General features: G+C 44.5%; 1 protein-coding gene across 10 annotated transcripts in view; it reads left to right on the top strand.

The window, feature by feature from the left end:
- FAAP100 (FA core complex associated protein 100) overlaps positions 1–23,634 on the top strand; it is a 230,956-nt gene that overhangs the window by 123,805 nt on the left and 83,517 nt on the right. For 4 of the 10 annotated variants that reach the window (XR_008849488.1, XR_008849482.1, XR_008849489.1 and 1 more), the window contains one exon: positions 2,054–2,292. The gene's annotated coding sequence lies outside the window, so the exon portion shown is untranslated. Of the gene's footprint in view, positions 1–2,053; positions 2,293–23,634 lie in introns of those variants that run through there. The other 6 variants (XR_008849483.1, XR_008849484.1, XR_008849485.1 and 3 more) reach the window with 2 other exon arrangements.

Here is a 23,634-nt window from a genome sequence, read left to right on the forward strand (position 1 = left end):
GGTGAGGTCAGCGACAACTGGCAGAGGAACTTCAGCGGGATCCATGGCCGGATCTACTGTCACGATGCCGGCTGGCAGGTAGTGGATCCTCTGTGCCAGAGAGGGATTGGCGTGGACCGTGCTAGAGGATCGGTTCTAAGTCACTACTGGTTTTCACCAGAGCCCGCCGCAAAGCGGGATGGTCTTGCTGCGGCGGTAGTGACCAGGTCGTATCCCCTAGCAACGGCTCAACCTCTCTGGCTGCTGAAGATAGGCGCGGTACAAGGGAGTAGACAGAAGCAAGGTCGGACGTAGCAGAAGGTCGGGGCAGGCAGCAAGGATCGTAGTCAGGGGCAACGGCAGAAGGTCTGGAATCACAGGCAAGGAACACACAAGGAACGCTTTCACTGGCACTAGGGCAACAAGATCCGGCGAGGGAGTGAAGGGGAAGTGAGGTGATATAGGGAAGTGCACAGGTGTAAACACTAATTGGAACCACTGCACCAATCAGCGGTGCAGTGGCCCTTTAAATCGCAAAGACCCGGCGCGCGCGCGCCCTAGGGAGCGGGGCCGCGCGCGCCGGGACAGAACTGACGGGGAGCGAGTAAGGTACGGGAGCCGGGGTGCGCATCGCGAGCGGGCGCTACCCGCATCGCGAATCGCATCCCGGCCGGAGGTAGTAACGCAGCGCCCCGGGTCCGTGGAACCGACCGGGGCGCTGCAGCGAGGGAAGTGTAGCGAGCGCTCCGGGGAGGAGCGGGGACCCGGAGCGCTCGGCGTAACATTTGCAATGGGAAAGGGAGCGTGGGCACCGAAAAAGGGGCGTGTTTTCGACTGTTTGAAACACCATACCCACATTTTCTTTTCTTTAAATTTATTTTTTTGTGTAGGGGGGGGGGGGGGGGATTTTTACCCTTCTAGGGCTTTTTAGGCACAACTGTAGACTTTTTTTATTTTTAGAAATGCAGCTTGCTCTGGGTTTTGGGGTTTTATTTTTAGAAATTTTGGCCTTTTTTCCTCCTGTAGACCTCTTAAGGTGGAAAAAAAAACGCCATGTGTGCTTGTATGTTGCCATTTTTTCCCCCCTAATTCTTCCATAGAAATCCTTGTGTCACATGATGAAAAAATCACACGACTTGTAATAATAAAAATGCAGTGGAATAAAATGGCAAAAAAAATTAATTAAAAAAACACTGTTACTAATACACACTATTTTTGTTTAAAAAAAAAATCTACAAAATGAGGAAGAATTTTTGGTGTTTTTTTAAATATTTTTTATTTTTATTTTTAGGCCACGAATAAACGCTAAACAAAAGGAATGTCTATTTATAGCCTTTGCTGTTTGGTAGCCCCTGATGTGATGCTATGATGTCAGTATTGGTTGTTACCAAGCTTTCCTGTAATCCTGAACCCCAAATCTGACCAGATTTGTAAAGATTAATTCTGCACTTCTGTATCCCTGCATAGAAGGATGGGATTTAGCTGGTTGGAAACCCCTAGATGTGATATGATGGCGTCAAATTGGGTAGTCACCCAACTTTCCCAGGAACCTGAATGGCAAATCTGTCTTGATGTTTAAAGGGGTACTACCATGGAAAACTTTAGTTTTTTAAATCAACTGGTGGGAGAAAGTTAAACAGATTTGTAAATTACTTCTATTTAAAAATCTTTATCCTTCCAGTACTTTTTGGGGGCTGTATACTACAGAGGAAATGCTTATCTTTTTTTTTTTAGATTTCTCTGATGTCATGACCACAGTGCTCTCTGCTGACCTCTGCTGTCTAATTTAGGCACTGTCCGGAGCAGCATATGTTTGCTATGAGGATTTCCGCCTGTTCTGGACAGTTCTTAAAATGGACAGCAGAGGTCAGCAGAGAGCACTGTGGTCATGACATCAGAGAAATCTAAAAAGATAAGCATTTCCTCTGTAGTATACAGCCCCTAAAAAGTACTGGAAGGATTAAGATTTTTAAATAGAAGTAATTTACAAATCTTTTTAACTTTCTAAAGTATATGGAAGAAGAGTCAAACACTCATTTTTAATTGTGATTTATTCATTTTTTCTTGATTCTAGGAAAGAGACACAGATCGGACCATACGAAGGTAAAGATGTTGCCCAACCAGGGTGCCTCCAGCTGTTGCAAAACTACAACTCCTAGCATGCCTGAACAGCCAAAAGCGTGCTCAGTGAGATCCCCTGTGATGTCTATCCAGGCTGGTGCTGATCAATATGGCGCAGATGAGTGATCCAGTCTGCAGATGGTTTAGGTCAGTGGTCTACAATCTGTGGCCCTCCAGATGTTGCAAAACTACAACTCCCAGCATGCCCGGACAGCCAACGGCTGTCCGGGCATGCTGGGAGTTGTATTTTTGCAACATCTGGGGGGCCACTGTTTGGAGACCACTTATTTAGTTAGATGGATAAGAGATATTTTATTTTGGAATAACCCTTTTGGGCTATGGGGGTCTTCCTCCACACTTTTATGCCCAGTAACATTTTGTCCAGATTAAAGGAACTTTACAGAATTTCTTAACTTTGTCTCTGCTCCTCCACCATCAGGAAATACTTTTCCCCGCTCTCAGATCTCACCTTAAATGGTTCTTGGTTTGGCTTCCTGTTTGTATTGTAAGCAAAACCTTGTTAAACCTTTAAGGTCTATTCACACGTACAGTATTCTGCGCAGATTACGGTACATGTGAATAGACCATTAAGGTGATCTTTGCCCCCGAGAACCTACAGCAGTCATAAGCCATGAAAACCATTCCTGCTAACCCTGGTAATCTGACTACGGCTGTACCTGGAAACACGTTAATCATTGCTGTAGTCAGGGCCCTCCACGTGCCGAGTTCATAGGCCTTTGGGGGCAATGTGGCTCTGAAGGATTTGGCCAGAGGTGTAGCCTAGTGCAAAAGTCTGTAGCAAAGACCATAACCATCCCACCCATCATTTATGAATGTGGTAAAGGGGCCAATGGGTTCAAGGATAGATAAGGAGAAACATTAGAGAAAAATTCCGGCCTTCCAGGGCTTAGGATAGGGCCTTCAAAACCCAATCAGTTGGGAGGTCCAAATCCCAGCACCCCAACTGATCAAGTCAATGAAGGCCTTAGGCTAGACTTTCAGGGCTTAGGATAGGGCCCTCAATACCCAATCAGTTGGGGGGGTTCAACTCCCAGCATCCGACTGGTCAACTAAATGAAGCCTTTAAAGCGTACCTGTCAGATCCAACACAATTTTTTTTTATATAAATATATATATCACTCAGTACCTAATCCTGACCATGTGCAACATTTTTATGTGTCTAGCACCTTTATTTTTTTTTTTATTACACTTTTAATTTAGCTCACTAGTCTGAATTTCTCTCAAAGGGAGGGGGCGTGGCCTAACTGTGCATGTCTCCGCCCCCTCCCTCAGTATGCTGTCTGCTCACATCTCCCCTAACAATAGCAAAACTACAACTCCCAGCTTGTCCTCACTGACAGTAGCGGGACACAAGCTGACAGTGGGAGGATTTTTGCCTAAGCTCACAGCTGTCAATCAAGGAAGTGTGTCCATGACATGGGTGATGATGCATGGACACAGCAGGACTAGTATGTGTCCAAGCAGGCAGGGGGGGGGGGGGAGTTGTTTGACTGGCTTTATCAGTATGAAATACTGAACATTTTCTAATGAAAGCAATTGCAAAACCTATTGGTCATACATGCTTTACAACATATCAAAAGTTTTTGTATCTGACAGTGCCCATTTAAGCTGACCTTCCAGGGCTCAGAGTAGAGATTGTAATGCCCAATCAAGAGGGTTCAACTCCCAGCACCCTGACTGATCAACTCATTGAGGGCCTTAAAGGGGTATTCCAGTGAAAAACATTTTTTGTTCCATATCAACTGGCTCCAGAAAGTTAAACAGATTTGTAAATTACATCTATTAAAAAATCTTAATCCTTTTAGTACTTTTTAGCAGCTGTAATCTACAGAGGAAATTATTTTCTTTTTGGATTTCTTTTTTTGTCTTGTCCACAGTGCTCTCTGCTGACACCTCTGTCCGTGTCAGGAACTGTCCTGAGCAGCATAGGTTTGCTATGGGTTTTTTACTCCTGCTCTGGACAGTTCCTGATACGGGCAGCAGGTGTCAGCAAAGAGCACAAGACAAAAATGAAATAAAAAAAATAAAGCTTTTCCTCTGTAGCAAACAGCTGCTAAAAAGTACTGAAAGGATTAAGATTTTTTAATAGATGTCATTTACAAATCTGTTTAACTTTCTGACACCAGTTCATTTAAAAAATAAAGTTGTTTTTTTTTTTCCCACTGGAGTACCCCTTTAATGTTGGCCATGAAACAAAGGTTAACCCCGTGTGGTCTGGGTGGGTACAGCGGACTGTCCCTGCCCTTTTTGCTACACGGTCTTTGTTTTTAAATGGGAATAATATGCAGCGAGGACGCCTCTGGTGAACCAATCCTTTACTTCCTCCTTCCAGGCTCTGTCCTTATAAGGTGAAACTTCAGAAATGTTTCTGTGTGAACTCTTCCTTACCCCTCCCTGTGCGCTGAGAGCTGTGCGCTGAGCCGACGGCTGCCTGACATTCCTCTCACATTACTGCATAGTGTAGTAGTACTGCAGCGCTCCCCATCCTATACTCACTATATCTCCTTTAACCCTTTTATGAAAGGGACCGTACACGTAAAGTCGTCCGTATAGACCAGTGTTTCCCAACCAGGGTGCCTCCGGCTGTTGCAAAACTACAACTCCCAGCATGCCCGGACAGCCGAAGGCTGTCCGGGCATACTGGGAGTTGTAGTTTTGCATTAGACAAATTAAGGCTCCCACTCTGTGTAATCTTTGCAACATTACCTGTGGCCCCTTGTTACATGAACAGGGGTACAGCAGAGCTGTCACAGTGACTTCCGCTGCATTTAGACTCCAGCCCCTGCATTATTCAAATAGTTTTGACGTCCCTCCTGAATGATGATTTCCTTTAATTTCGTTTTTCGGGGGCGTTCAGCCAAAATCAGAAGTGATTCCGTCAGTAGTGAAAGGGGCCAGGTTCCTCTCCTGTCTAATGTGAATAGTCAGCGACAATGAGCTGAACTGGAATGCCAAAATTTATCCCTTTTATGATGAAAAGATTCACATGCCGTGCTTATGTTATGGATAAAAGTATGTGAACCCCTGACCATCGCCCACGTTATAAGTTTAAGGTGCCCATATACTTCAGATGCATCTGGGCCGAACCCGATGACTTTGGGGACGTGATACCATCGGAGGAAAGAAGAATTGGGATTTATTCTCAGGCAAGATAAGCAGAGGTGTGTGGCAGCGACCTATTAAAGGGGTTATCCAGGAAAAATCTTATATATATATATGTATGTATATATATATATATATATATTAACTGGCTCCAAAAAGTTAAACAGAATTGTAAATTACTTCCATAAAAAAAAAATCTTAATCCTACCAGTACTCGCGAGCTGCTGAAGTTGAGTTGTTCTTTTCTGTCTAAGTGCTCTCTGATGACACCTGTCTCAGGAACTGTCCAGAGTAGAAGCAAATCCCCATAGCAAACCTCTTCTACTCTCTGCAGTTCCCGAGACAAGCAGAGATGTCAGCAGAGAGCACTGTTGCCAGACAGAAAAGAACAACTCAACTTCAGCAGCTGATAATTACTGGAAGGATTAAGATTTATTAATAGAAGTAATTTACAAATCTGTTTAACTTTCTGGTGCCAGTTAATTATATATATAATAAAGTTTTTTTTCCTGGAATACCCCTTTAACTTCTCCCCATTATGAACAAATACATGCTGGGCCAAGGGGAGGCATAATTATATTTTTTTCTATAGCGCCAACATTTTCCACAGCTTGGCATTCGGGAGACAGCTAAATTGTAAAGCCGCCTGTTGTTCGGCAGCAAAAAACACAGCGAGTTTTTGCCGTTTTGTGGATTCCGCACGGAATGTTTGCAGATGTTGTGCAGAATTTTTGTGCTCAACACACAGATTGCAGAAGGAATTCAGAATCCCATTGACTTCAATGACATGTTGATTTTTTTGGGGGGAATCCAGAATTCCGCACTGGATAATCTGCCCTCTGAATGGGTCAACGGAAATCCCATTCGCCACAATGTCGACTTCTTGTGGCAGAATTTCTGAGCTGAATTTTTCCTTTTCTGCTTGAATGGGGCCTTAGTTTCCAGGCAGACATTCTGCAGGCTCCAGGCAGGTTCCGGCAGAACATACTGGCGCTAGTACCACTTGGAAATGCTCGAGCGGAAACCACTGAAAAATTTGACAAGTCAGGAATCAGAATTTCTACGGCAGATATTCTGCTGTGTGCACAGTGGAGCAGAATCTCAATGAAAACAATGGGACTCTGCTGCAATGGAATATCCACTCGTAGAAAGGCACACAGTCGCCCGCTTAATCCAGCTTTATCCAGTGAGACCCTGACCTATCTAAACTTTTGACATTTCCCTGTAACAATAACACGCCGCCGACAGATATTCATCCCCATTCCCGCATTAAAATGAATGCTCGGCTCAGATGAGCGTTCATTTGCTTCCAATGGGAAGAGAAAGAAAGTCTCTGGGGACAGGTTATAAAAAGATCGGGCATTGAATTCAACATGGGGGAGCATCAGGAGGCCCCCATACACATTAGACAATTGTCTGGTCCCGCTGAAATCGGATAAAGGGGTACTCCGGTGGAAAACATTATTTTTTTTTTTTTTTAAATCAACTGGTGCCAGAAAATTAAACAGATTTGTAAATGACTTCTATTAAAAAATCTTTACCCTTCCAGTACTTTTTAGCAGCTGTATGTTACAGAGGAAATTCTTTTATTTTTTTAATTCTTTTTTGTCTTGTCCACAGTGCTCTCTGCTGACACCTGATGCCCATATCAGGAACTGTCAAGAGCAGGAGAAAATCCCCATAGCAAACCTATGCTGCTCTGGACAGTTCCTGATACGGGCATCAGGCTTCAGCAGAGAGCACTGTGGACAATACAAAAAAGAAATTCAAAAAGAAAATAATTTCCTGTAGAATACAGCTGCTAAAATGTACTAGAAGGATAAAGATTTTTTAATAGAAGTGATTTACAAATCTAAAACCACTTTTTGTAAATCATCATTGTATGATTTACAAATCTGTTTAACTTTCTGGCACCAGTTGATTTAAAAAAAATGTTTTTACCACCGGAGTACCCCTTTAATGGGCTAACTCTGTATTATAAAGTCTTGTAGAGTAAGGCTGGGTTCACACTACGTTTTGTCCCATACGGGAGCGCATACGACAGGGGGGAGCTAAAACCTCGCGCTCCCGTATGTGACCGTATGCGCTCCCGTATGTCATTCATTTCAATGAGCCGACCGGAGTGAAACGTTCGGTCCGGTCGGCTCATTTTTGCGCCGTATGCGCTTTTACAACCGGACCTAAAACCGTGGTTGACCACAGTTTTAGGTCCGGTTGTAAAAGCGCATACGGCGCAAAAATGAGCCGACCGGACCGAACGTTTCACTCCGGTCGGCTCATTGAAATGAATGACATACGGGAGCGCATACGGTCACATACGGGAGCGCGAGGTTTTAGCTCCCTCCTGCCGTATGCGCTCCTGTATGGGACAAAACGTAGTGTGAACCCAGCCTAAGACAATCTTGCTCTGAGGCTGGCACTGTTTTGGAGCACTCCTACCGGCCCTATTATGGGAACACTCAGGCAGTAAACCTAGCACTATTATGGTGGTATTGCGGCTGACACTTCTTCCGGGGACCGTCGCGTGATTACTTTTGTCTGGTACGGTTTTCGGAATACTGAGTTATGGGAAAACGCTATCTTTCAGTGTTATGGGGGCTCTCTAACTAACTTTTTATGAGGGGTACCCAGGCTGGTCCACCGATATGTGTGTATAGCGTATAGCACTGTGCAAAGGAAAAGTTGCCCAGTCGCCCATAGCAACCAATCAGATCACTACTTTCATTTTGCAGAGGCCTTGTTAAAAATGAAAGAAGCGATCTGATTGGTTGCTATGGGCAACTCAGCAACTTTTTCTCTGGACTGGTTTTGATAAATCCCCCCATTGATTTTTTACACTGTTCCAGGGGCACTGGGGTTGGTTTTGTACAAATGCAAAGCGGCTAGCACTATTATGGACACACTGCACCTTTGTTTTAGAGACACTGGGGTTTATTTACTAACATGATCCTGACTCTTTTTTTTCGGGTTTTGCACCCAAATTGGGGAGCACGTTCCATGCGACACAATGGCCCTCATTTACTCTTGCAAACCCGACATGTTTTGTCGGGTTGTGCGCCAGATTCTGTCGCATTGCGCCAGAAATTCTGTCTGCGCCAGAATTGAAAAAACCCTGACTAACTCTGCATTTTGCTAAGAAAACCCGAAAAGGTGGTATGGCTGCCGGAAAAGGGGCGTGGTCTCAGAAAAGGGGCGTGTTCCCAGCATTTACACAAAAAAAACAAAATAAGGTTTTTACATAAAATGTGGTGGATTTGAGCTGACGAAAACCCTACAGATCAGAGCATGTGTAAAAAAAAAAAGCAAAGTGGGAAATGTAGGGAAACCTTAAATACTGTGGAAAATAAATTGTAGGGAATTAAAACCCACAAAGAAACCTCCACTCCAATGAGGGCCAATATGCGACCCAAAAAAATCAAAACCCTCCATTTTACAAGAAAAACCCGAAAAGGGAGCATTGGTCACGGGAGAAAGTGGGCGTGGCCCTGACAAATGGGGCGTGGCCCCGACAGTTTTGAAAAATAAAACATATTTACTAAGGTTTTCACAGAAAATGTGGATTTCAGCTGAGAAAAACCCTACAGATCGGTGTAAAAAAGCAAAATGTAGGGAAAAGTGCAAAATGTAGGGAAATCTTAGTAAATACCTTGGGAAAATACCTGTCGGAAAACAAAACCCACAAAGAAACCTACACTCCACTCTTAGTAAATAAACCCCATTGTCTATTATGGGGGCACTGGGGTGGGTCCGCTGTTATGCTAATACAGTGGCACTGTTACGTAGACCCTCTGCCTGGCACTGTGATGTGATCACTATGTCTGTCTCCAGAGGTGTAGCTTGTTGCTATTGGGCCCCGATGCAAAAACTGCAACAGGGCCCTATATGCCAATTATAATACTGGTCTCTTATGGGGCAGATGTGCTTTGGGGCCCCCTTAGGCACCAGGGCCCCGGTGCGACTGCTACTTCTATAGAGATACCTCCCTGTCTGTCTCGTATAGGGACCCTATAACCATCTTAAAGGGGTACTCCGGTGCTTACACATCTTATCCCCTATCCAAAGGATAGGGAATAAGATGCCTGATCGCGGGAGTCCCGCAGCTGGGGACGCCCGCGATCATGCACACGGCTCCCCGTTGGTAATCAGTGATAGGTATCACGCCCTCTGCCGTAGGCATGCATTGAGGGGCGGACCGTGACGTCACACGCCGCCGACTCTGTGGTCGAGCGTAATCAGACCCGGAGCGAACACGCTCCAGGCACTGATTACAAACGGGGCGCCGCATGCATGATCGCGGGCGTCCCCAGCTGCGGGACTCCCGCGATCAGGCATCTTATCCCCTATCCTTTGGATAGGGGATAAGATGTGTAAGCACCGGAGTACCCCTTTAAGGGTCCGTTCAGACGAGCAAATTTACAGCGTATCTTACGCTGCGGATCCGCCGCTGAAAGACAATACGCCACTACGTTCAGACACACTGAAGCGATGTGCGAGTCGCCGCGCATGCGCGGTGTACTCGTGCACATCGTGGCTGCTCCCCCTGCTCAATCAGCTAGGCCGAGAGCTGCCGCAACGTGCGAGTATACTGCGCCTGCGTGCGGCGACTCGCACATCGCAGTGTGTCTGCTCGCAGCTGCGTATTACCGCTCCGAGCAGGCACATGTAAAGGTAGCATATAGAGGTCCTTCAGCGGCAGAACCGCAGCGAAATACTCGCTTTTCCATGCGTATTTCGCTCCGGTTCCGCTGCTGAAGGACCTCTATATGCTGCCTTTACATGTGCCTGCTCGGAGCGGTAATACGCAGCTACGAGCAGACACACTGCGATGTGCGAGTCGTTCTGAACATACCCTAAAACGGGGTCTCTGAATCGGGGTCTCTGAACGCATGCGCAGTCTGAACATACTCTAAAACGGGGTCTCTGAATCGAGGTCTCTGAACGCATGCGCTCGTCTGAACATACCCTAAAACGGGGTCTCTGAATCGGGATCACTGAACGCATGCGCTTGTCTGAACATACCCTAAAACGGGTTCTCTGAATCGGGGTCTCTGAACGCATGCGCTCGTCTGAACATACCCTAAAACGGGGTCTCTGAATCGGGGTCTCTGAACGCATGCGCTCGTCTGAACATACCCTAAAACGGGGTCTCTGAATCGGGGTCTCAGAACGCATGCGCTCGTCTGAACATACCCTAAAACGGGGTCTCTGAATCTTCTGGGAAGAGAACGATGGCAGAGATACATATCTTAGCTGGGACTGTATATAACAATTAGAATTCTGGCCCAGCACAGGGAGAGGGGGGCCACAATGAGAGATGTAGGGCACTGGGAGAGCGGTGGTACCTGGCACCGAGGCGGCACTCTCACGTCAATGAAATTCCTTTTGTATAAATGAACTCTCTTAGGCTTTATCTTAGTTACACACAGTTTACAGAGACGTCTATCAGCATCTTGGGAATGTGTAAGGAGTCGCCCAGTCGTCCTTCTGCAGGATATTTACATGCAGAGCACAGTGATGGGGAGGGGGGCTTCGCATTCCAGTCCCTTATAAATGACAGGGCAGTGTAGTTCACTGCAATACAGTTGTGCAGGTGTGCATTAATATAATATAAAGAATAGCCACCAAACTGCGGACCTCCAGCTGTTGCAAAACTACAACTCCCAGCATGCCCGGACAGCCGTTGGCTGTCCGGGCATGCTGGGAGTTGTAGTTTTGCAACAGCTGGAGGCCCGCAGTTTGGAGACCACTGATATAAAAAGGTCTCCCAGCCAGGTCATAGTAGCAGCAGGTCATTGTGTCCAGCGACTTTGCCTCACACATCCATAAGCGGAGCACATGTGGCCTCGCTCTGAAATGTCCTTATAAGGAATCGCATATAGACGTCTTGTCAATGTAAGATGCTAACCCTCCTTCTAATGTAAAGCTCTGCAAACAAAGCAGGAAGCTGATGGTTATCACAGGAGGCGGGGGGGGGGGGGGGGGGGGGGTTATGAAAAAAAAAATACGCCCAGTCATGTGACTTGCATGCAGAATCGAATATATATCATTCATTACATTACTGGAGATTTTCCTAATAAAACAGAATGATATTAGAAGAAAAATCTGATTAATAAGGCCACATGATATTAGGAATGGATGGGATCAAGCTGACAGTTTAGCTCTGGTGTATAGATATAAGTCAGGATCAGTACAGGATAAGTAATGTAATGTATGTACACAGTGACCTCACCAGCAGAATAGTGAGTACAGCTCTGGTGTATAGATATAACTCAGGGATCAGTACAGGATAAGTAATGTAATGTATGTACACAGTGACCTCACCAGCAGAATAGTGAGTACAGCTCTGGTGTATAGATATAACTCAGGATCAGTACAGGATAAGTAATGTAATGTATGTACACAGTGACCTCACCAGCAGAATAGTGAGTACAGATCTGGGGTATAATACAGGATATAACTCAGGATCAGTACAGGATAAGTAATGTAATGTATGTGCACAGTGACCTCACCAGCAGAATAGTGAGTACAGCTCTGGAGTATAATACAGGATATAACTCAGGATCAGTACAGGATAAGTAATGTAATGTATATACACAGTGACCTCACCAGCAGAATAGTGAGTACAGCTCTGGGGTATAATACAGGATATAACTCAGGATCAGTACAGGATAAGTAATGTAATGTATGTACACAGTGACCTCACCAACAGAATAGTGAGTACAGCTCTGGAGTATAATACAGGATATAAGTCAGGATCATTACAGGATAAGTAATGTAATGTATGTACACAGTGACCTCACCAGCAGAATAGTGAGTACAGCTCTGGGGTATAATACAGGATATAACTCAGGATCAGTACAGGATAAGTAATGTAATGTATGTACACAGTGACCTCACCAGAAGAATAGTGAGTACAGCTCTGGGGTATAATAAAGGATATAACTCAGGGTCAGTACAGGATAAGTAATGTAATGTATGTACACAGTGACCCCACCAGCAGAATAGTGAGTACAGCTCTGGAGTATAATACAGGATATAACTCAGGATCAGTACAGGATAAGTAATGTAATGTATGTACACAGTGATCTCACCAGCAGAATAGTGAGTACAGCTCTGGAGTATAATACAGGATATAAGTCAGGATCAGTACAGGATAAGTAATGTAATGTATATACACAGTGACCTCACCAGCAAAATAGTGAGTACAGCTCTGGAGTATAATACAGGATATAAGTCAGGATCAGTACAGGATAAGTAATGTAATGTATATACACAGTGACCTCACCAGCAGAATAGTGAGTACAGCTCTGGGGTATAATGCAGGATATAACTCAGGATCAGTACAGGAGAAGTAATGTAATGTATATACACAGTGACCCCACCAGCAGAATAGTGAGTACAGCTCTGGGGTATAATGCAGGATATAACTCAGGATCAGTACAGGAGAAGTAATGTAATGTATGTACACAGTGACCTCACCAGCAGAATAGTGAGTACAGCTCTGGGGTATAATACAGGATATAACTCAGGATCAGTACAGGATAAGTAATGTAATGTATGTACACAGTGACCTCACCAGCAAAATAGTGAGTACAGCTCTGGAGTATAATACAGGATATAACTCAGGATCAGTACAGGATAAGTAATGTAATGTATGTACACAGTGACCTCACCAGCAGAATAGTGAGTACAGCTCTGGAGTATAATACAGGATATAACTCAGGATCAGTACAGGATAAGTAATGTAATGTATGTACACAGTGACCTCACCAGCAGAATAGTGAGTACAGCTCTGGAGTATAATACAGGATATAACTCAGGATCAGTACAGGATAAGTAATGTAATGTATGTACACAGTGACCTCACCAGCAGAACAGTGAGTACAGCTCTGGAGTATAATACAGGATATAACTCAGGATCAGTACAGGATAAGTAATGTAATGTATGTACACAGTGACCCCAACAGCAGAATAATGAGTGCAGCTCTGGAGTATGAGGGTATGTTCACACGGCAGAAAGTCCTGGGGGAATTCCGCAGGAATATTCCACACGGACAGGATTGTGCTGCACGGTTCACGCAGTGAAATATGGTGGAAATCTCGATTCCGGCGTCCGCCAAAAGACTTGTTTTTGCGGATTTTGCTTAAAAATACATTGGCACTTTTCCGAGCAATCCCAGCACCTGCCTGATCATTCAAATGTATGGAATGTTCGCACATGTTTTCTGTACTGACTTTCCTCCCATTTTACTTTGTGTGGACATGGCCTAATACAGGATGGAACTGGGGATCAGTACAGGAGCTGAGCTGTGATTGGTTGGTTTTGGCACATCACACAGTATCTGTTTCAGGCAGATAAATCTGGGCCAATGACTCAGCTTTCTAAGTAGATTTTATCTGTATGTAAATTGTAACATAGAGGTGAACTTTCGCTTTACAATGACTTTAGCTAGGACCTACCCAGCACGACCCCAGGCCCGTTTACATTCTATATGTTAACCTTCCATATATGTTTGGTCTATCAGATGTATACGTCTGATCATGGTTATCTGACTAGAAAAACAGGTAGTGATCAGTCGGTGACATTTCACCTGACCATGTGACCTCTACATGCCTGCGGGGTCGTCTGTGTATGGTAAACCGAGTCAGAGGAATTCTACACATGGCGGCGGCGACATTCCTGGCTGGATAATATTACAGTGTTTCCCAACCAGGGTGTCTCCAGCTGCTGCAAAACTACAACTTCCAGCATGCCCGGACAGCCAACGGCTGTCCGGGCATGCTGGGAGTTGTAGTTTTGCAGAACTGTTGCTGATCCTAATTGACAAGTCATATTCTTAAATCTGAATCATCAAGTAAAGATTCCATTGAAATCAATGGAACTTTGTATTTCCACTCCAATTCCGTGCCAATTTAGCATAAAGGGGTACTCCACTTGAAAACATTTTCTTTTAAATCAACTGGTGCCAGAAAGTTAAACAGATTTGTAAATTACTTCTATTAAAAAATCCCAATCCTTCCAGTACTGATCAGCTGCTGTATAATACACAGGAAGTTCTTTTCTTTTTGAATTTCCTTTCTGCCTGACCACTGTGCTCTCTGCTGACACCTCTGTCCATGTCAGGAACTGTCCAGAGCAGGAGAAAATCCCCTTAGCAAACCTCTTTTGCTCTGGACAGTTCCTGACGTGGACAGAGGCGTCAGCAGAGAGCACTGTGGTCAGGCAGAAAGGAAATTCAAAAAGAAAATAACTTCCTGTGTATTTTACTGCAGCTCATAAGTACAGGAAGGATTAAGATTTTTTTAATAGAAGTAATTTGCAAATCTGTTTAACTTTCTGGCACCAGTTGATTAAAAAGAAAAAGTTTTCCAGTGGAGTACCCCTTTAATCTCAGTAAGGCCATCTTCACACTATGGAATTTAACTTTGAAATTCAGCACGGAAATTGCAGTGCACTAGAGTCTTGTTGCTGTCAAGCAGATTCCGATGCACCGTGCACACAGGGGATTTTCTGGTCCGGACAGCCAGAGCCTGCAGGGGTGAGGTGGCACTGGTGCCACCTCACGATCGCCCTGATTCGTCGGCCGGATTACCGGCCGACCAATCAGGGCGCCTGCTGCGGGTGTCACTCCCGCACCCGCTCCGCCCCTCTTCTGGAGGACGTGAGCGGGTGCGGGACGTGCACCCCGGGTGCTGGGGACCCCGATCCCCGGCGCCCCTGTTGGGATCGGGGCCCCAGGAGCAGCTGCGGCGGCGGGACTGACCTGCAGCGTCTGGATCGTTGGAGGTGAGTGACAGCCTCCTGCTGTTGCTTAGCAACAGCTCCCAGCATGCAAAAAGGGCATGCTGGGAGCTGTAGTTATGCAACAGCAGGAGGCAGACCACCACAACTCCCAGCATTCCCTTATGGGCATGCTGGGACTTATGGTTTTGCAACAGCTGGAGGCACATTCTTTCTATGGAAAAGTGTACCTTCAGCTGTTGTCTAACTACAACTCCCAGCTTGCACAAACAGCTAAAGTGCATGCTGGGAGTTGTAGTGGTGCATCTGCTGGTTGCATAACTACAACTCCCAGCATGCCCGTTGGCTGTCGGTGACTGCTGAGAGTTGTAGTTTTGCAACAGCTGAATGCAAACTGGTTGTGAAACTCAGAGTTTTTTTTTACCTAACTCAGTGTTTCACGACCGGTGTGCCTCCAGCTGTTGCAAACTACAACTCTCAGCAGTCACCGTACACCATGCACCGTACATTCTGGGAGTTGTAGTTTTGCAACAGCTGGAGGCACACTGGTTGTGAAACACTGAGTTAGGTCACAAACTCAGTGATACATAACCAGTGTGCCTACAGTTGTTGCAAAACTGCAACTCTCAGCAGTCACCGACAGCCAACGGGCATGCTGGGAGTTGTAGTTATGCAACAGCTGGATGTCCCCCCCCCCCCCCCCCAATGTGAACGTACAGGGTACACTCACATGGGCGGAGGATTACAGTAAGTATCTGGCTGCAAATTTGAGCTGCCGCAAACTTTCTACTGCAGCTCAAACTGCCAGCGAGAAACTACTGTGAACCCCCGCCCGTGCGACTTTACCCTAAAAACACTACACTACACTACCACAAAAAATAAAATAAAAAGTAAAAAACACTACATATACACATACCCCTACACAGCCCCCCTCCCCTCCCCAATAATAATGAAAAACGTCTGGTACGCCACTGTTTCCAGAACGGAGCCTCCAGCTGTTGCAAAACAACTCCCAGTATTGTCGGACAGCCGTTGACTGTCCAGGCATGCTGGGAGTTTTTCAACAGCTGGAGGCACCCTGTTTGGGAATCACTGGTGTAGAATACCCCTATGTCCACCCCTATGCAATCCCTAATTTAGGCCTCAAATGCGCATGGCGCTCTCACTTTGGAGCCCTGTCGTATTTCAAGGCAACAGTTTAGGGTCACATATGGGGTATCGCCGTACTCGGGAGAAATTGTGTTACAAATTTTGGGGGGTATTTTCTGCTTTTACCCTTTTTAAAAATGTAAAATTTTTGGGAAAACAAGCATTTTAGGTAAAAAAAAATTTTTTTTTTACATATGCAAAAGTCGTGAAACACCTGTGGGGTATAAAGGTTCACTTAACCCCTTGTTACGTTCCCCGAGGGGTCTAGTTTCCAAAATGGTATGCCATGTGGTTTTTTTTTTGCTATCCTGGCACCATAGGGGCTTCCTAAATGCGGCATGCCCCCAGAGAAAAATTTGCGTTCAAAAAGCCAAATGTGACTCCTTCTCTTCTGAGACCTGTAGTGCGCCAGCAGAGCACTTTTCACCCCCATATGGGGTGTTTTCTGAATCGGGAGAAATTGGGCTTCAATTTTTTAGGGGTATTTTCTGCTATTACCCTTTTTAAAAATAAAATTTTTTGGGGAAAACAAGCATTTTAGGTAAAAATTTTTTTTTTTTTTTACATTTGCAAAAGTCGTGAAACACCTGTGGGGTATTAAGGTTCACTTTATCCCATGTTACATTCCCCGAGGGGTCTAGTTTCCAAAATGGTATGCCATGTGTTTTTTTTTTTGCTGTTCTGGCACCATAAGGGCTTCCTAAAGGTGACATGCCCCCCAAAAACCATTTCAGAAAAACGTACTCTCCAAAATCCCCTTGTCGCTCCTTCCCTTCTGAGCCCTCTACTGCGCCCGCCGAACACTTTACATAGACATATGAGGTATGTGCTTACTCGAGAGAAATTGGGCTACAAATACAAGTAAACATTTTGTCCTTTTACCCCTTGTAAAAATTCAAAAATTGGGTCTACAAGAACATGTAAGTGTAAAAAATGAAGATTGTGAATTTTCTCCTTCACTTTGCTGCTATTCCTGTGAAACACCTAAAGGGTTAAAACGCTGACTGAATGTCATTTTGAATACTTTGGGGGGTGTAGTTTTTATAATGGGGTCATTTATGGTGTATTTCTAATATGAAGACCCTTCAAATCCACTTCAAACCTGAACTGGTCCCTGAAAAATACTGAGTTTGAAAATTTTGTGAAAAATCGGAAAATTGCTGCTGACCGTTGAAGCCCTCTGGTGTCTTCCAAAAGTAAAAACACGTCAATTTTATGATGCAAACATAAAGTAGACATATTGTATATGTGAACCAAAAAAAAATGTATTCGTAATATCCATTTTCCTTACAAGCAGAGAGCTTCAAAGTTAGAAAAATGCTAAATTTTCAAATTTTTCATCACATTTACGGATTTTTCACCAAGAAAGGATGCAAGTATCGACAAAAATTTACCACCATGTTAAAGTAGAATATGTCACAAAAAAACAATCTCGGAATCAGAATGATAACTAAAAGCATCCCAGAGTTATTAATGTTTAAAGTGACAGTGGTCAGATGTGCAAAAAACGCTCCGGTCCTTAAGGCCAAAATGGGCTCCGTCCTGAAGGGGTTAAATAGATTTGTAAATCACTTCTATTAAAAAAAGCTTAATCCTTCCAGTACTTATTAGCTGCTGAATACTACAGAGGAAATTATTTTCTTTTTGGAGCACAGAGCTCCCTGCTGTCATCATGAGCACAGTGCTCTCTGCTGACATCTCTGTCTATTTTAGGAACTGTCCAGAGCAGCATATGTTTTCTATGGGGATTTTCTCCTACTCTGGACAGTTCTTAAAATGGACAGAGGTGTCAGCAGAGAGCACTGTGCTTGTGATGTCAGCAGAGAGCTCTCTGTGTTCCAAAAAGAAAAGAATTTCCTCTGTAGTATTCAGCAGCTAATAAGTACTGGAAGGATTAAGATTTTTTTAATAGAAGTAATTTACAAATCTGTTTAACTTTCTGGCACCAGTTGATTTAAAAAAAAAAAAAAAAAAAAAAAACGTTTCCACCGGAGTGCCCCTTTAAAAGGTGTATGAAGCTAAGCTGCAGTGCATGGATCTTAATTTAAATGGAAACCCAAACAACGCCATATCCCAGGGTTTCCCAACCAGTGTGTCTCCAGCTGTTGCAAAACTACAACTCCCAGCATGCCCAGACAGCCTTTGGCTGTCTGGGCATGCTGGGAGTTGTAGTTTTGCAACAGCTGGAGGCACACTGGTTGGAAAACACTGCCATATCCAAGCAGTTAGAAACATTTTTTGGTATTTTTTTTAATAGAAGGCAGGTTAGCTATTGGTGGATAATTTTTTAGAGGACACCGCTATTGATTTGGAATTAAAATAACATATAATGACAGATGAATCCATAGCAGTTTGTTGATGATTTCCAGAAACAAATAAGACCAACAAAGGAGTCCAAAGACACTTACTGATGGTATCTGTACAGCAACAATAGATAATATAATACTAATAAAAACACCATTATAAATCAGGTCAGCTGACTATAGGACTTCAGTGGGATATAGTCTGTAATAAGAATATTCCGGCACTATACTGTGTGCATTGTGAATTGTATTTGTTTATGACTGATAGGAATTTCACTTATGGCATGAATGTGTATATCTCCATTCTTGCCAGAGACTTAAAGGGGTACTCCTGTGGAAAACTTTTTTTTTTAAATCAACTGGTGCCAGAAAGTTAAACAGATTTGTAAATCACTTCTATTAAAAAATCTTAATCCTTCCAGTCATTTTTAGAGGCTGTATACTACAGAGGAAATGCTTTTATTTTTGGATTTCTCTTCTGTCACGACCAACAGTGCTCTCTGCTGACCTCTGCTGCCCATTTTAGGAACTGTCCAGAGCAGCATATGTTTGCTATGGGGATTTTCTCCTGCTCTGGACAGTTTCTAAAATGGACAGCAGAGGTCAGCAGAGAGCACTGTTGGTCGTGACAGAAGAGAAATCCAAAAAGAAAAGCATTTCCTCTGTAGTATACAGCCCCTAAAAAGTACTGGAAGGATTAAGATTTTTTTTATAGAAGTAATTTACAAATCTGTTTAACTTTCTGGCACCAGTTGATTTAAAAAAAAAAAAAGTTTTCCACGGGAGTACCCCTTTAAGAACTGTCCAGAGTAAGAGAAAATCCTCATAGAAAATATATGCTGCTCTGGACAGTTCCTAAAATGGACATAGATGTCAGCAGAGAGCAATGGGGTCATGACAGAAGAGAAATACAAAAAGAAAAGCATTTCCTCTGTAGTATACAGCCTCTAAAATGTACTGGAAGGATTAAGATTTTTTATAGAAATAATTTACAAATCTGTTTAACTTTCTGGCACCAGTTGATTAAAAAAAAAATAAAGTTTTCCTCAGGAGTACCCCTTTAAAGGCGTGTGAGCTGCGTACCTCCTTATTACCATCTCTCTGTTTGAGGCCCCTACTTGAGGCTGGGTTCACACCACGTTTTTGCAATACAGTACCCTCACTAGGTGACTGATTGGCCATAGAAGTTAATGGGGTCCGCTGCTTCTGTTAACAGTATACTGCGGAAAACAATATACCAACAGATATGATTAATGGGGACAGGAATGCAGTGTGATCGTACCCTAAGCGGCTCCAGAGCTGTGTTGTATCTACTTCCTTTCTTTTCATTGCTCTTGTTTACCTGCATGCTCTGTCCTTCAGGAGTCTTGGAAAGTTGTATTTTCTCTTCAGCAAGGCTTACTAGGAATGTGGGGGTCAGGGGTGTAACTAGAGGGGGTGCAATGTTAGCAGTCGCACTGGGACGACTAAGGTGGCCTTAAAGCACATCTGCCCCATAAGAGACCATTATTATAAATGGTACATGGGGCCCTGTTGCAGATTTTTCATTGAGGCCCAGAAGCTACAAGTAGGACTCGGGGTAAATCAATGTCGGCCAGGGACAGTCTTTTTGATCTAGGTAGACAAATGGTACCTACCCGTGACTGCTTACCAGGTACACCTCACTAATGATAGTTGGCAATCACATATGCAGTGTCAGTCCTAATAAGTGGTGACTGATAATAATAATAATAATAATAATAATAATAAAAAGTGGTGCAATGCAAAGTTCATTCATTTATTATAATTTTTTTTTATATTCTTGCCCCACCTCCCCTGTTGACTTGTGCCTTAGGCCACTGCCTACTTGCCTACCCCTTTGACCCGGCCCTGATGTAAGCCGACAACTGTCTTATGTCAACAGCTTGCTTTAGGGCCTGCGGTCTACTGAGTTATGTGCGTCCTGCCCTGCCACCCTGAACTTAATCAAAATTATCAATCGGGGTGATTCCCAGGAATTTGTAGCTCTATTACCTGTGTAGGATGGGTGGTGTGGTGACTACTATGTGGAGCCCTGTGGAGACCTGCCTGTCTACTCCAAATTTCTCACGTATACCTAAATCACTATGGGCCCTGTGATCCTTGGCTTACCGAGGGCATCCTGCCCAACCATTCAGTCACAACCACCATTAATACCATAAGGAGTTGGCACAGCTTAGTACCAGGCTGCACTGGGTAAGCAGTGGTGTTTCTCCTGTGTTTCACTATAAAGGTGAGGACATGTTACACAGTACACAGTCTATAGTCACATCCTGTACCACTTCCTCCTTTTTGTGCATGGCTCAGCTGCCTCTCTGTATCTCCTTATATAGATAAATACAGGCCCCATTCCAGTATGAGAGGACGGCCTGCATGTAAATACCAATAACAACAGGGGGCAGCGCAAGAGGTGCAGATAACCACATACATTACCTAGTGTTCAGAAAAGATCCCTGCATGGTATGGTCCTGCTTGTATGCATGATAAAAGTCGCCATCATGTTCATCCGACTGTAACATCACAACATATACTAATGTTGGGCATACAGCTATCCCATCTGACCGTAATACACATGCCTACTTGGCTATGCATGCATATGTTCGTGAAGCTGCTAATCACACTCCTGAGCTCTAACATTCACACCCCTGAGCCTAACATTCACACATTTAAGCTCTAGCATTCACACCTAAGCCTAACATTCACACCCCTGAGCCTAACATTCACACCCCTGAGCCTAACATTCACACCCCTGAGCCTAACATTCACACCCCTGAGCCTAACATTCACACCCCTGAGCCTAACATTCACACCCCTGAGCCTAACATTCACACCCCTGAGCCTAACATTCACACCCCTGAGCCTAACATTCACACCCCTGAGCCTAACATTCACACCCCTGAGCTCTAGCATTCACACCTAAGCCTAACATTCACACCCTTGAACCCTAACATTCACACCTCAACCTAACAATCACACTCCTAAGCCCTTCACACCCCTGAGCTCTAGCATTCACACCCCTGAGCTCTAGCATTCACACCCCTGAGCTCTAGCAATTACACCCTTGAGCTCTAGCATTCACATCGTCTGAGCTCTAGCACCCCTGAGCCCCTTCTTTCACACCCCTGAGCCCAACAATCACACCCCTGAGCCTAGCATTCACACTCTTGATCCTGACATTTACACCCCTGAGGGAACATTGAAACCCCTGATCCTGACAATCACACCCCTGAGGGTAGCATTCATACACCCTGAGCCTAACATTTGCACCCCTTAACATAGCATTTACACCCGAGGGTAGCATTCCCACTCCTGAGCTCTAGCATTTACACCCCTGAGGGTAACATCCATACCCCTTAACCTAACATAACATGCTCTAGCATTCATACCCCTGAACCCTGGCATTCATACCCCTGAGCTCAGCATTCACACCCATGATGCGCGCATTCACATCCCTGGGGGTAGCATTCATACCCCTTAACCTAGCATTCACACCCCATAAGCCCTAGCATTCACATCCCTGAGCCTAACATTCACAACCCCGATATCAGCATGAACACCCCTAAGCCCTAGCATGAACACCCTAGCGTTTACACCCCTGAGGGTAACATTCACACCCCTGAGGGTAACATTCATACCCCTGAGGGTAACATTCACACCCCTGAGGGTAACATTCACACCCCTGAGGGTAACATTCACCCCTGAGGGTAACATTCACACCCCTGAGGGTAACATTAACACCCCTGAGGGTAACATTCACACCCCTGAGTGTAACATTCACACCCCTGAGTGTAACATTCACACCCCTGAGGGTAACATTCACCCCTGAGGGTAACATTCACACCCCTGAGGGTAACATTCACACCCCTGAGTGTAACATTCACACCCTGATAATATTTGTGCGGAATTCTCGCTGAAAAAATCCTCTAAGAAATGACCGTTTTTTTCTGCGCGAATTCCGCGCAAAATCCGCATGAAAGTGTGGTGGACTGAATTTTTTTTTACATTGAGTTCTATAGGGTTAGGACGCTAATTCCGCATGAAGAAAGAACATGTTCATTCTTCATGCCGAACGGAATTCAGTGACAGAATTCCGCTGGCGGAAATTCCTCAGTGTGAACTGAGGAGAAGAAATGTAATGACATATTATGGGGTTTTTCACTGCTGAATGAATTGGAGAGGAATAAGCGAGCAAGGTTCAGACTACGGAATCTCTCAGATTCCGAGTTCCGCCTGCGCCGACTGAATTAGTCGGCGCTAGGACCGCGCGGACACTGCAGTCTCCTATAGACTTCTATGTGTTCCGCTCGGATTTCCGCCTGAAGAAAGAGCAACCCCTTTCTTCAGGCAGAAATTTTCTAGCGGATTTTCCGCTTCACAAATTCCGAAGTGTGAATTTTTGAACGGAAAACCATTCACTACACTAGACATTTTAGCAAGCGGTATTTCTGACGGAAATTTTACCTCTGAATTTCTGTCGGAAATTCCGTAGTCTGAACCTAGCCTAACATTCACACCCGAGCTGAGCATTCACACCCCTGAGCCTAACATTCACACCTTTGAGGGTAACATTCACACCCCTGAGATCCTCTGTAAGATGTGCACGCATCTTTAGTACATTTGGTGCATCTATGGCTGTTTTTGCAGCTATAAGTGTTGGGTTGTGTTAATTCCTGTTTCTTGTGTTAATCGCCACCCACTTATATGGCAAAGTGACAGCCCAAAATTTCAACAAAACAAACGTGTGCCAAAATTTGCAACATTTTTCCCAAACCGCTATACACCTTAGAACCAGTGTTCCCAACCAGGGTGCCTCCAGCTGTTGCAAAACTACAACTCTAAGCATGCCCGGACAGCCGAAGGCTGTCCGGGCATGCTTAGAGTTGTAGTTTTGCAATGGCTTGAGGCATCCTGGTTGGAAACACTTGCTCTAAGGTGTATGGCGGTTTTTAAATTATTATTATTATTTTTTTTAAATGGTGCAAATTTTGCAACAGTTTGAGGCCCAAAAATTGTGTCGCAACTAAGGTTAGTGAATGTGGTCAAATTGTGACCCGCAAGTGGCCTCGTCCTAATAGTCGCAAGAAACCCCCTTGTGAGCCACAACACGACCCCATTCACTGTCAAGGCCAAAACCACCATGTAACCCTAACCTTAATTTTGCGTGTTTTTCCACATCATTTTGGCAAATCTACATCGATA

The sequence above is a fragment of the Hyla sarda genome, chromosome 13, assembly GCF_029499605.1.
Source record: "Hyla sarda isolate aHylSar1 chromosome 13, aHylSar1.hap1, whole genome shotgun sequence".
Classification (NCBI taxonomy): domain Eukaryota; kingdom Metazoa; phylum Chordata; class Amphibia; order Anura; family Hylidae; genus Hyla; species Hyla sarda.